The sequence below is a fragment of the Megachile rotundata genome, chromosome 2, assembly GCF_050947335.1.
Source record: "Megachile rotundata isolate GNS110a chromosome 2, iyMegRotu1, whole genome shotgun sequence".
Lineage (NCBI taxonomy): Eukaryota > Metazoa > Arthropoda > Insecta > Hymenoptera > Megachilidae > Megachile > Megachile rotundata.
In genome coordinates, this window is record NC_134984.1 from 2,667,501 (window position 1) to 2,681,419 (window position 13,919).

The following is a 13,919-nucleotide window of genomic DNA, read 5'->3' on the forward strand; positions in this document are numbered from 1 at the left end:
GGACTGAGACAGTGACAGAGACAGAGACAGAGACAGAGACAGAGACAGACAGAGACAGACACAGAGAGAGACACACAGAGACAGGTACAGACAGAGACAGAGACAGACAGAGACAGATACAGACAGAGACAGAGACAGACAGAGACAGAGACAGACAGAGACAGACAGAGACAGAGACAGACAGAGACAGACACAGAGAGAGACAGACAGAGACAGGTACAGACAGAGACAGAGACAGAGACAGAGACAGAGACAGAGACAGAGACAGAGACAGAGACAGAGACAGAGACAGAGACAGAGACAGACAGAGACAGAGACAGACAGAGACAGAGACAGACAGAGACAGAGACGGACAGAGACAGAGACAGACAGAGACAGAGACAGACAGAGACAGAGACAGACAGAGACAGACAGAGACGGACACAGAGAAAGACAGACAGAGACAGGGACAGACAGAGACAGAGACAGAAACAGAGACAGAGACAGAGACAGAGACAGAGACAGAGACAGAGACAGAGACAGACAGAGACAGAGACAGACAGAGACAGAGACAGACAGAGACAGAGACAGACAGAGACAGAGACAGACAGAGACAGAGACAGACAGAGACAGACAGAGACAGACAGAGACAGAGACAGACAGAGACAGAGACAGACAGAGACAGAGACAGAGACAGACAGAGACAGAGACAGAGACAGACAGAGACAGAGACAGACAGAGACAGAGACAGACAGAGACAGAGACAGACAGAGACAGAGACAGACAGAGACAGAGACAGACAGAGACAGAGACAGACAGAGACAGACAGAGACAGAGGCAGACAGTGACAGAGACTGTCAGAGACAGACAGAGACAGAGACAGAGATGGATACAGACAGGGACAGACACAGACAGAGACAGGGGCAGAGGTAGACAGAGACAGAGACAGAGACAGAGACAGACAGAGACAGAAACAGGCAGAGGCAGAAACAGACAGAGACAGAGGCAGAGGTAGACAGAGACAGAGACAGAGGCAGAGACGGAGGCAGAGACAGAGACAGAGACAGAGGCAGAGACAGCGGCAGAGGCAGAGGCAGAGGCGGACAGAGACGGAGACACAGGCAGAGACAGAGACAGGGGCAGAGACAGAGACAGAGACAGACAGAGACAGAGACAGAGACTGACAGAGACAGAGACTGACAGAGACAGAGACTGACAGAGACAGAGACTGACAGAGACAGAGACAGAGACAGAGACAGAGACAGACAGAGACAGAGACAGACAGAGACAGAGACAGAGACAGACAGAGACAGACAGAGACAGAGACAGACAGAGACAGACAGAGACAGAGGCAGACAGTGACAGAGACTGTCAGAGACAGACAGAGACAGAGACAGAGATGGATACAGACAGGGACAGACACAGACAGAGACAGGGGCAGAGGTAGACAGAGACAGAGACAGAGACAGAGACAGAGACAGACAGAGACAGAAACAGACAGAGGCAGAAACAGACAGAGACAGAGGCAGAGGTAGACAGAGGCAGAGACAGAGGCAGAGACGGAGGCAGAGACAGAGACAGAGACAGAGGCAGAGACAGCGGCAGAGGCAGAGGCAGAGGCGGACAGAGACGGAGACACAGGCAGAGACAGAGACAGGGGCAGAGACAGAGACAAAGACAGAGACAGACAGAGACAGAGACAGAGACTGACAGAGACAGAGACAGAGACAGAGACAGAGACAGAGACAGAGACAGACAGAGACAGAGACAGAGACAGAGACAGACAGAGACAGACGGAGACAGACACAGACAGAGACAGAGACAGAGACACACAGAGACCGAGACAGACAGAGACAGAGACAGACAGAGTCAGAGACAGAGACAGACTGAGACAGAGACAGACAGAGGCAGAGACAGACAGAGACAGAGACAGACAGAGACAGAGACATACAGAGACAGAGACAGACAGAGGCAGACAGAGACAGAGGCAGACAGAGACAGAGGCAGACAGTGACAGAGACTGTCAGAGACAGACAGAGACAGAGACAGAGATGGATACAGACAGGGACAGACACAGACAGAGACAGGGGCAGTGGTAGACAGAGACAGAGACAGAGACAGACAGAGACAGAAACAGACAGAGGCAGAAACAGACAGAGGCAGAGGCAGAGGTAGACAGAGACAAAGACAGAGGCAGAGACGGAGGCAGAGACAGAGACACAGACAGAGGCAGAGACAGCGGCAGAGGCAGAGGCAGAGGCGGACAGAGACGGAGACACAGGCAGAGACAGAGACAGGGGCAGAGACAGAGACAGAGACAGGGACAGACAGAGACAGAGAAAGAGACTGACAGAGACAGAGACAGAGACAGAGACAGAGACAGAGACAGACAGAGACAGAGACAGAGACAGACAGATACAGAGACAGAGACAGAAACAGAGACAGAGGCAGAGACAGAGACAGAGACAGAGACAGAGACAGACAGAGACAGAGACAGAGACAGAGACAGAGACAGAGACAGACAGAGACAGAGACAGAGACAGACAGATACAGAGACAGAGACAGAAACAGAGACAGAGGCAGAGACAGAGACAGAGACAGAGACCGAGACAGACAGAGACAGAGACAGAGACAGAGGCAGAGACAGCGACAGACAGAGACAGAGACAGAGACAGAGACAGAGTCAGAGACAGAGACAGAGACAGACAGGGACAGAGACAGAGACAGAGACAGAGACAGACAGAGACAGAGACAGAGACAGACAGAGACAGAGACAGACAGAGACAGAGGCAGAGACAGAGACAGAGACAGAGACAGAGACAGACAGAGACAGAGACAGAGACAGAGACAGAGACAGAGACAGAGACAGACAGAGACAGAGACAGAGACAGAGACAGAGACAGAGACAGACAGAGACAGACGGAGAGAGACACAGACAGAGACAGAGACAGAGACAGACAGAGACCGAGACAGACAGAGACAGAGACAGACAGAGTCAGAGACAGAGACAGACTGAGACAGAGACAGACAGAGGCAGAGACAGACAGAGACAGAGGCTGTAACGAGGCATATTTTCATTGGGTTGATTGCCTCGTTTTTTTTTTGGGTTATGCCTCGTTACGATGATCCTCCCGAATTGCCAGCCCCACTCCTCCGCCCAAGCGGACCACCTCGCCGCTGGGGCAAGTATGAGTGAGCGTGTGTGTGTGTTTTTCTTTTCTTTTTCGTGTGTTTTTTTTATTTTCTATTTATTTCGGAAGCCACGCTTTTCTTTCTCCCCTTCCCCCTTCTCCAACACCAGGAAGGAGCCGCTGCTGTCCCTGGTCGCGGAGGAACCTCTCCCTGAGTGACGGAGGCGCGGGATGGGCCCACCAAAGAAGACCCCGGCTGTCCGGTCGCGGTGCCACCCCGTCACCCTCCGCGGGGGCGACCGGCAGCCCACCACCGGGAAACGCCAGGCCTGGGGACGAGCCACCCCCGACTGCCACCTCGAGAGGGCCCCAGGACCTGGCCACCAGACGTCGCAGTGGAATGGCCCATCCTCGACGCCGAAATCCCCGGGGTGGGGGGATACCGCGAACCGGGGAAGAAGAGGATGGAGAACAGAAGCCAGCGAGCTGCCGCGCAACGAAGCCGGTTTTTCGAGAAGCCCCCCCCGCTAAAATTCGGATCGCTCTTTTCTTTTTGTTTGCCTGGTCGTGTTTTGCGTCGCAGTTTTTTTTGTTAATAGTAGTGCGTTCCGTTTTATACTTTGTGTCATTTTGGTATTGTGTGTGCCTGCGTGGAGTGTGTGTCGCCGCCGCCCCTGTGTGGAATTTTTTTTGGGAGTACACCAGCGCAAAAAGGTAGGAGTCATCTCCTTACCCTTCTCTTTGATTTCCTTATTCATTTGCGCGTGGGCGAGGGCGATAGGACCCCTGGCCCCAGTGACGAGGACCCTAGAGGCCGCGGACAGTCTACACGACACTGTCCCCTCTACTTTAGTTCTTTTTCGTTTCGCTGTATTTTGGTATTTAGGACCAACGTCCCCTTGCTGTCCACGACCCCTAAGAGGGCGTGTTCCTTCGCGGGCGAATACCACAGCGTTCTCTTTGTATTTTCCGATCTTTGTACTCGCGCGTACCGTGAGCCCCCGCGCCGCGAAAGCCTCCCTCGCAACTGGCGAGTCGACCCCTTTTCCTCGACCGTTGCTTGTAACGCGTGGGGCCCACGCGACTTCATTTTTTCTGTTTTGCTTGAGTGGCCTACTTGGAGGCCCGAATAAAAGCATTTTCTATTGGATACGAACTCGCGGGTCCTTTACTAATTTTTTTTTCTGACCCCCTCTGATTCCCGCTCCCGACAGAGCAGCCGGAAGGGCGATTACTCCGGACGAGTGCATTAGCACTGGCGCCCCATTAAAGAAATCGTCCGTGGGTGTGAGCATCGGTGCGTGGAGGGCCGTTTTCCCTAACTGCCCCCACTCCAGGGAACCCCCTTCGGGCTTTCCCCCCACCGATCCGTCACAAATTTGGCGCCCAACGTGGGGCTCGAAGTAAAGTTGACCACAGGGACGCGAGTATCCACCCTTAAAGATTTTCTTTGTTCTAGTTGGTTTGAAATTTCCGTTACTCGTACCGTTGATTTCAACGACGAGTCTTTGTTTTCGTATCTAGCAATAGGCGATCGTTTTTGCTTCGTTGACATCTACCTGTACCCCGTGTGTACAGGTGGGTATCCGATATTATTGCCGCGATTGTCTCTAGAGCGAAACTCTGTAACGGATTCTTGTTGTTTGTTACTTTCCTTGATTTCTAACGGCATACAAGACCGATTATACCGAGCCTTTGTTTGTGTTGAGAGTCGGCACCCGTGACGGTTTGAGCTGTCGGTTGTTGTTCTTTTTTTTTCTTGAGCGTATATTATCGCTTCTTCATCGTCAGCTTAACTCCGGGTTAAAGTTAGGAAAAAATTCTTTATTATGTCCGGCTCCGAGACCACTGAGACTGACCGCGCTCGCCGTTTCGCCCTTCGCGAACAGAGAGCTGAGCTGCGGGAGATGTGCTCTTCACTAGTGGACCGACACAATGCCGTAGATGTAATTATGCTGATGGAGATGTTGGGATTCAGTACCGTCGGTACGTGGACCGCGTTGGCTGACCGATTCAGGCGTTACCATTTCCGCCTCGAATTCGGACCCAACGCGGCCGGGTGGGACCCTGCAGTAGACGAGGTGGCCGGCGCGCAGACCAACGCCTCACTTGAGACCCTGGTGGCCGGCAGCCGAGGAAGGGACTTGTTCGCCCGATACGAGTCCATCCTCCGTCTCTCCCCCCTTCGCGGGTCCGGGTACCCACTCGGAGCGCGCGCTAGTTTTGATTTGATTCCCGCCGCCGCCCCGACCTTGACCGTGACCGAACCTTCGCGTCCGGTTACGGAGCGGCCAGCGGAAGAAAACGCGCCCGCGCTAGACCAACCGGAAGATCCCAACACCCCCGAATTACCGCGCGGATGGGTGGAGGACCGCCAGTGGCTGCCCACTGGTCAGTCCGTCGGTCGTTATCGGGACCCCCTCAGTCTTCACTCTGAGGGGGTGGAAACGTCCCAGCCGGCGGATACTACTCCCCACCGCCCCCTAGCAACCGCAAGCACGCCGCTAGTTAGGGAGTCGCGTCTCGCGGAGTCCGGATTTACCGGACCAAGGGGTGATCGCGAAGCGCGTCACGCTTCCCCACCGCTGGAGACGCGAGGTTCTTCGGCTCCCCTTCCCCAATTCGAACCGATCGGTAGCGATCGCCGAGCTACGCGTTCCGAAAGGGAGGGGATTTCTGCCGCGTCGCGGCCGGTAAGAGAGCGAGCGACGGGTCGGTACGGGCACCGTCAACCAGACCCCCCACTCTCCCGCCAACAGATTCGGTACGACAGCAGCGGGAGCGACGGAGAAGTTCCCCTACCCGCTGTCACCGAATCTCGCGTTAGCCGTCGTGAACCGCAACGCGAAGAACGACGCGAAGGACGACGCGAAAGAATAGAGGAAGAACGCGATCGTCTACGTGTTCGCGACTCCGTGGACAACCTGGCGTCCCGGAGCCACCCTCGCGTTCCCTCCCCATCCGGGGTAGGTTACACAGAACGCGAAGGTGTCGAGCGCGAACGCGTTTCAGTCATGACCAGTAAGGAGCGTCACGAGTGGAGGGAACGAACTCGTGATCTCTCCCCTCGTGATCGCCCCCGTTCTCGCGACCCTGTGGACAACCTGGCGTCCCGGGGCCACCCCCGCGTTCCCTCCCCATCCGGGGTTGGTCCTTCAGAGCGCGGAGGTGTAGAACGCGAGTACGTTTCTGTGTTGCCCAGAGAAGAACGACGCGAGAGAAGGGAACGAACTCGTGACCTTTCTCCTCGTGATCGTTTACGTTTTCGCGACCCCGTGGACAACCTGGCGTCCCGGGGCCACCCCCGCGTTCCCTCCCCATCCGGGGCTGGTTACTTAGAGCGCGGAGGTGTCGAGCGCGATTACGACACTGTTTTGCAGCGTGACGAACGGCGCGAGAGGAGAAGAGAGACTCGCGACCCCGTGGACAACCTGGCGTCCCGGAGTTATCCCCGTGCTCCCTCCCCATCCGGGGATGGTTACTTAGAGCGCGTGGACTACCGTTCGGACACGTATCGCCGCGCGGAGGACCGTGACCTTGCCCCGAGGGCGTCGGTGGAGGCGCCCCGTGACCGCACACTGGCGACAAGGAGAGGGGAGGAAGAAGCTCGTCCATTTTCGGGCGAGCCAGGCTCCCCCCGCTCCCGCCGTGTGCTGCGACACCGGGAAGTGGACACGAAATACGAGAGAGACGCCACGGTGCATCGACGACAATCTCCTGTCGGTCATTTCCGGGGAGATCAGGCGATCGATGTGCTGACGAAATGGCGCATCTCGTACTCCAGCGAGTTCGAGGAGGGAGCAGAAACTTTTCTGGACCGCCTCGAACGATGTCTGGACAGCTCGAAGATGCCTGTACCGGACATGCTGGCCGCGCTGCCTGCTGTTTTGCAAGGAGCGGCTGCGAACTGGCATCGTATCTGTGGAGTGTCGTGTCGGAGCTGGAGCGAATTTGCCCGAGCTTTCCGGGAACGCTTCGGCGCGCGCGACTTCCAACAACAGCTCAAGAATGATGCCAAGAATCGCACGCAGGGAGAGCGAGAAACGATCAGCATGTTTCTAGATAGTTTAGAGCTGATCTTCTCGCACATGAATCCCCCTCCTTTGTACGTAGAGCGGTTGAATACGGCATATGACAACTTGTTGCCATATTACCGCCGAAGATTCCGACGCTCGGAATTTAATACGTTTAAGGAGCTGCGCGAATTGGGTAGGGAGGTGGAGGAAGGTGCGGCTAGAGAAAGAGCCGGGCATCGCCCACCCCCTAGCGCAGCGGATCTCGCGTTGGCGGAAACCGCGTATAGGCCGCCTCCGCGAGGTGCTTTTAGTAGTTTAGCCGCGACGGACTCGCCGTACGACTACGAGCCGCCTGCCGATGCTTGGAAACAAGGAGAATCCGCGAGATCGCGGGACAAGAAAACGGGCTCTTCAAGGCCCGTGGTCGAGGTCGAAGCGGAAGGACCGCACGCCTCGACCCCCGCGACCGCGAGAACTCCGGCGGCGGCACCGAAGGCGAGTGTTCCGCGCCAGCCACCGCGGACGCGCACCCCGCCGCGACCTTCAAGGTCGCAAGTAGAGCGGAGGAGCCCCGCGATGCCGGCTGCAACGGCACCCCCGCTCGCAGCATCCACCCCGTTGGCCTCTAGGGGGGGGGAGTGCTATAATTGCGGACAGCCCGGACATTGGGCTGCCGACTGCCCCCTTCCCCGTAGGATCCGGGTATGCTACGGATGCAATAGAGAAGGGGTGACGATACTGACCTGCCCCGATTGCCTCGCTAGGCGGTCGGGAAATGCACCGCGGGGAAGTCGCTAGAGGCCTGCGACCACCCGCGTGAAGACGTGGAGGCCTCACAGATAGGCACGACTCAGGTGGAGGAAGGGCCAACGGATCCGAACATTTGTGCGGAATTTCCGGAAACCCTCAAAATTCTCCCTGAATTGACCCTCCCGTCTCTTTCGCCAAAAACCGTGGGGCCACCCTCCACTCCACTTTTGAAAAGGAAGGAGGAGGCCACCTCCCGATCCCTAATTTGTCTATGTGACGGCCTGAGGGCTGGTTGGACCAGGGGAAAGGGAGGTGATAACTGTTGTTCCGCGGAACCTCTTCCGGCACCTCCACTTACAGAGACCAAGGAGGAGGTTACCTCCACGTCCCTAATTTGTCTATGTGACGGCTCGAGGGCTGGTTGGACCAGGGGACAAGGAGGGGATAGCCTTCATCACGCGGAACCTCTTCCGGCGCCTCCTCTTAAAGAGGCCAAGGAGGAGATCGCCTCTCGATCCCTAATTTGTCTATGTGACGGCCCGAGGGCTGGTTGGACCAGGGGACCGAGAGGGGATAACTTTTATCCTGCGGTACCTCTTCCGTCGCCTCCACCCCAGGAGACAAAGGAGGAGGTCACCTCCGAGCCCCTACTTTGTACATGTGACGGACGTTTACTCGGTTGTACCAGGGGGCAAAGAGGTGACGATTTCGACCTCAAGAGACCTTTTTCCGTTCCTCCACTGGAGGAGGAGAGGGAGGAGGCCACTCCCCGATCCCTACTTTGTACATGTGACGGCCCGAGGGCTGGTTGGACCAGGGGACCGGGAAAAGAGGGCCTTCATCCCACGGAACTTCCTCCCGCGCCTCCACTTAGGGAGACCGAGGAGGGGGTCACCTCTCGATCCCTAATTTGTCTATGTGACGGCCAAAAGGCTGGTTGGACCAGGGGAAAGCGAGGTGAAGGTCCCGATTCCGCGAGTACATTACCCGCGCCTCCACTTTTGGAGAACAGGGCCGTAATCACCTCCACTGATCCCTACTTTGTCCATGGGACGGCCAATTTGCCGGTTGGACCAGGGGACAGTCAGGTGGTCGGAATGGCTCGCGAATCGATTAAATTTCGCCGCGATTTTCCGCCGGGATATGTTGACCGCCGCTATTATGTCCGCCTACTGGTCGCTGGACATCCGCTCTGGGCTTTAATTGATAGCGGGGCCGCGCGTTCCTACTTGGGACCAGACGCGATTGCATGGTTAGGGTCGCGTATAGATCCCACTTTTTCAGGGGAAATGCGGATGGCCAATGGCGTGCAGGACCATATCTTAGGCGAAGCGGTGATAGAGATCGAAATCGACGGGCGAAAGATTGCATTGCCAATCCGAGTCGCGAACAATTTAGATTACGATTGCGTGCTGGGGATAGATTTTCTGGAGGCTTTTGAAATCTCCCTAGACACATCGAACGCGACTTGGAAAATTCGGAATGGTCCCGTTCATTCCTTTGTTGTTCCAGGTTTGCAGGATTCGAGGGAAATTATCCACGCCGATTGCGCCGCTATCGTTGAGATTACTCCGAAACAAAGCGAGCGCTTAAATCAGCTGTTGGATCGAATAATTCCCCCTCCTGCGGAAAAACCTCCCGCGACTACTCTTGTTCAGCATAAAATCGACGTGCAAGGACACGAACCGATTAAGCACCGCGCGCGACGCGTATCTCCGAAAATTTACGAAGTCGCGCACGCGGAGGTTGACAAGATGCTCGCGGATGGAATTATTGAGCGCTCGTCAAGCGCTTGGGCGAGTTGTCCCGTGATAGTCGCAAAAGCGAACGGGAAATATCGCTTTTGTATTGACTATCGCGATGTAAACAATGTCACTAAGAAGGACGCATACCCTCTTCCGCATATGGACGCGATCCTGGACAAATTACGCACTGCACTATACATTTCGACCATCGATTTGAGTCAGGCGTACTTCCAAATTCCTCTGGAAGAGTCCAGTCGAGAAATTACGGCGTTCGTAGTCCCAGGGAAAGGGTTATTCCAATTTACGCGTATGCCGTACGGGCTGACCAACGCCCCGGCCACTTTTCAAAGGCTGATGGATCGCTTGATTGGTCCTGAGCTTGAACCTCACGCCTTCGCGTATCTTGACGATATTGTTATCGTCAATGAGACCTTCGATGACCATCTTGAATGGATCGAAAAGGTCATTGGAATATTAAACGAAGCAGGGCTCGAAATCAATCGGGAAAAGAGCGAATTTTGTCGCCAAGAGGTCCGGTATTTGGGATATTTGATAAGCCAAAAGGGCCTCGAACCCGATCCCGAAAAGGTCGCGCCGGTTTTGTCGTATCCGGCGCCCACGACGGTCAAGCAACTGCGGAGTTTCCTCGGCATGGTTGGTTGGTACGCACGATTTTTGCCGAACCATGCGCGTGACAAAGTCCCCTTGGTGCAGTTGCTTAAGAAAAACGAGCCCTGGCATTGGGGTAAGGCTCAAGAAACGGCTTTTCAAAATTTGAAAAAAACCCTGAGCACCACCCCCGTTTTAGCACGTCCTGATTTTTCGTTGCCGTTCGTTCTTCAGACTGACGCGAGTCACTATGCAATCGGCGCGGTCCTCACACAAAAACAAAATGGGGAGGAACACCCCGTTGTGTACGTGAATAGAGTCTTGACCGCTGCCGAGCAAAAATATACAGTGACCGAAAAAGAGTGTTTGGCAGTTTTATGGGCCATTAAAAAACTCCGTCCGTATCTCGAGGGGTACTCTTTTACCGTTATTACGGATCACAGCAGCCTCAAATGGCTGCATAATTTAAAAGATCCCACGGGACGATTGGCGAGATGGGCCCTTGATATGCAACAATACTCTTTTTCTATTGAGCATCGTAAAGGAGCCCTCCACCACGTCCCGGATGCACTTTCACGTGCGATAGTACCCCCGAACGACGTCGTCACTGAAGAACCACCTGTTCACGACTTTTTAGCGGCTCTCAAGGACATTGAGAGTCATTGGTACGCTGACCGCTTGAAAAAAGTAGAATCGCACCCCGCGTCGTACCCCGATTGGCGAGTTGAAGACGGACGTCTGTATTATCACCGTCCGTCTCCTACGCAAGAAATCATCGGAGAGGATGACGATGCGTGGAAGTTGGTTCTCCCCGAGGATCTTCGGGAAAAGGCCATTCGAAATGCCCATGATCCCCCGGCCGCTGGTCACCCCGGTATTGATAAAACATACCAAAGGGTGAGCCAAGAATTTTATTGGCCGGGGATGTTCCGAGACATCCGCCGTTTTGTGCAGCGATGTCCCGTGTGTCAACAGCACAAGGTCGAGCAGCGCGCTCCCGCTGGACACATGGGCCGGCGAATCCCCGAACGGCCATGGGCCGTGGTATCCGCCGACGTAATGGGCCCTTTTCCGCTCGGGCGTGGTCAAGCTCGGTACGTTGTAGTCTTCTTGGACAATTTTACAAAGTGGGTGGAGTGTAAGGCGCTCCGAAAAGCTACGGGGTCGGCTATTTTAACCGCTTTTGAAGACCTCGTGCTATTTCGTTGGGGAGCCCCCGAAATACTCCTCACTGACAACGGTACCGAGTTTTGCAATAAGGAGATTGATTCGGCTTTAGAAGAATGGGGAATCACGCATTACACGATTCCCCCGTATCACGCGCAAGCGAATCCGGTGGAACGAGTTAATCGTGTCCTAAAAACGATGATTTCATCGTTTATTGAAAAGGACCACCGTGAATGGAACGTGCACTTGCACGAATTCCGATTCGCTGTTAATACTGCTGTGCATTCCTCAGCTGGCGAGTCTCCAGCGGTGCTCAACTTTGGAAGAGCCCCACGATCCGTCGGCAGTATTCGACGCGCCGTGGAAGGAGAACCCCTGCTCTCCCGCAGAGACCCGCAAGCCTGGGCACAGCGATCGCGTCGCTTGTTGTTATTGCACGACTTAGTGCGACAACAATTGGAACGCGCTCACAAGCGACAAGCGAAGTATTATAATGCGCGTCATCGAGACATTAAATACCGGGTAGGCGATTTAGTTTGGCGTCGGAATAGGGTCCTCTCGTCCGCCGCAGAAAATGTGGCCGCGAAGCTGGCGGCCGCCTACATTGGTCCATTTCAGATCAAAAAGGTCCTATCGCCCGTCGTGTACGAGTTGGAGACGACCGGAACCCGTATGGTTCCGAAGGTTCACGTCTCCGACTTGAAGCCGTTTGTCGGTGATGACCCCGACGACGGCCCACCCCCGACCCCTCCTAACGAATTTTTGTTTAAGGATGCTGCGTCAAGGAAGGAGGGGAGGGCGGGCGACATCCCGCAGTGCAGCGGCGCCCCACCGCCCCGAACAGGAATTCGACCCCCTGCCCCTGGGGGCGTGCCTGGAGCCGCGGCGGGCCCCAGAGGACAACCGGGCATCAGAGGTCCAGCCCGCCGTCGCCACCCCAGGGGTCAGCGAGGGACGGAAGGGGCGGAAGAGGAGGCGCCGATCCAGGAAGGCCCCGCAACCCGCCGCAGCGCCCGCCTCCACGCCCAGGAGGCGAAAAAGGTCCCGGGGGTTGAGCACCCCCGAAAAGGGAGCGGCGCTCCCCCCCACTCCTCGACCGCGACCCACGGTGCACCAGGTAGTGGATCGCCGGCCGGTGAAGCGCCCCCGCCTCGCGGTAGAGGCGCCAAGCGCGGCCGGCCTCGCGGTCGTCGGCCCCGGGACTAGTGGTCCCGCGGGCCGAATATTGGACGCGACGGCGCAGTTCCTGTCTCTGATGACAGGAATAATGGGAAATGCGCCGTCGCATGGACCGGCACTGCCGGCGGTGGCGGGCCCGGCACCCGCAGGAGTATGTTTTCGGTGCCGGCGGAGGGGGCACGAGCAGCTACAGTGCCCATATTCCCCCGCCGGCCCCTACTGCTTTAGGTGTGGGCGGCCAGGGGTGACCCTGCGGTCCTGCCCGCATTGTGCGCGGGCAGGTCCCGCAAAGAGAGGGGCGGCCCCACACCGAAGGCGGTAGGAAGCCTGCGGGTGACCGCTTTTGTTTGTTTGTCCTTTGTCTTGGTGGTGGGTAATTTAGTTTAGTACGTAGGAAAAAAAAAAAATTTAAAAAAAAAAAAAAGAAAAAAAAATTATAAAATTAAAAAAATGAAAAAAAAATATATATGTTTATGTGTGGTGGTGGAATTTTAGGGGTTTGTGCCGTCTTTTATTATTTTCCGCCTTATTTTATTTTCAGTTCCTTCCCCCCTTTTTCTTTTTTTTATTTGATAATTCTATTTTTGAGTTTCCTTTTTGTTTTCTTTATCCCCCCCAAGATTTTGTTTTTTTTTCTCTTCATTTTCTGTTCTCCTCTGTGTGCCGGCCACTTAGGCGGCAATTTAATTTTTGATATTTTGTTACATTTTTATTTTCGTATATATGTTTCTTTTTGGGGTGTGTTGTGTTGAGTGTGTTACCTCGCAACAGTATTCTCACCTTCTGATTCTTTACTTCCATTGAAGTTTTTTTTTGGTTTTGTTTTGTTCGACTCACCGCCTCTCTCTCCGTTCCGTTGTGGGGGACAGATTTTTTTTTTCTGTTCAGAGAACGGTAGAGATAGAAGGCAGCTACGCGGATCGCCCTATCGCGTGACATCGCCACCCCTGATGTCGAGCGAAAGATGGGGTTTCGGATTGTAATGCTGAGTCTCCGCCGATTTCCTGAGCGTTGATTGACTCGCATTCCGAAACAGCTGATCAGCGAGTGTGAGTAAATATTGTCTGGAGAATACTGAATATAGGCCGACGACGATGAAAAAGCCCGACCTCTCATTTAATTTGGCTAAGCCAATTATTTTGATTGAGGAAGGCTCATCGCGCCCGGATTAAGACGGCGCGACGATTTCTTGCGCCAGTTCTTATTCCGTGGCCCGTCGCTCGTCGGTATGCGAGGTTTTTGTTCTGCTTCCTCCCCGCGGCCGACAACGGAGTCAGGCGCGCTGGGTCTGAGGAAGCAAGGGTCCCCCTTCCTGGATGGGACCCATCGTTTTGTCCCTTCGC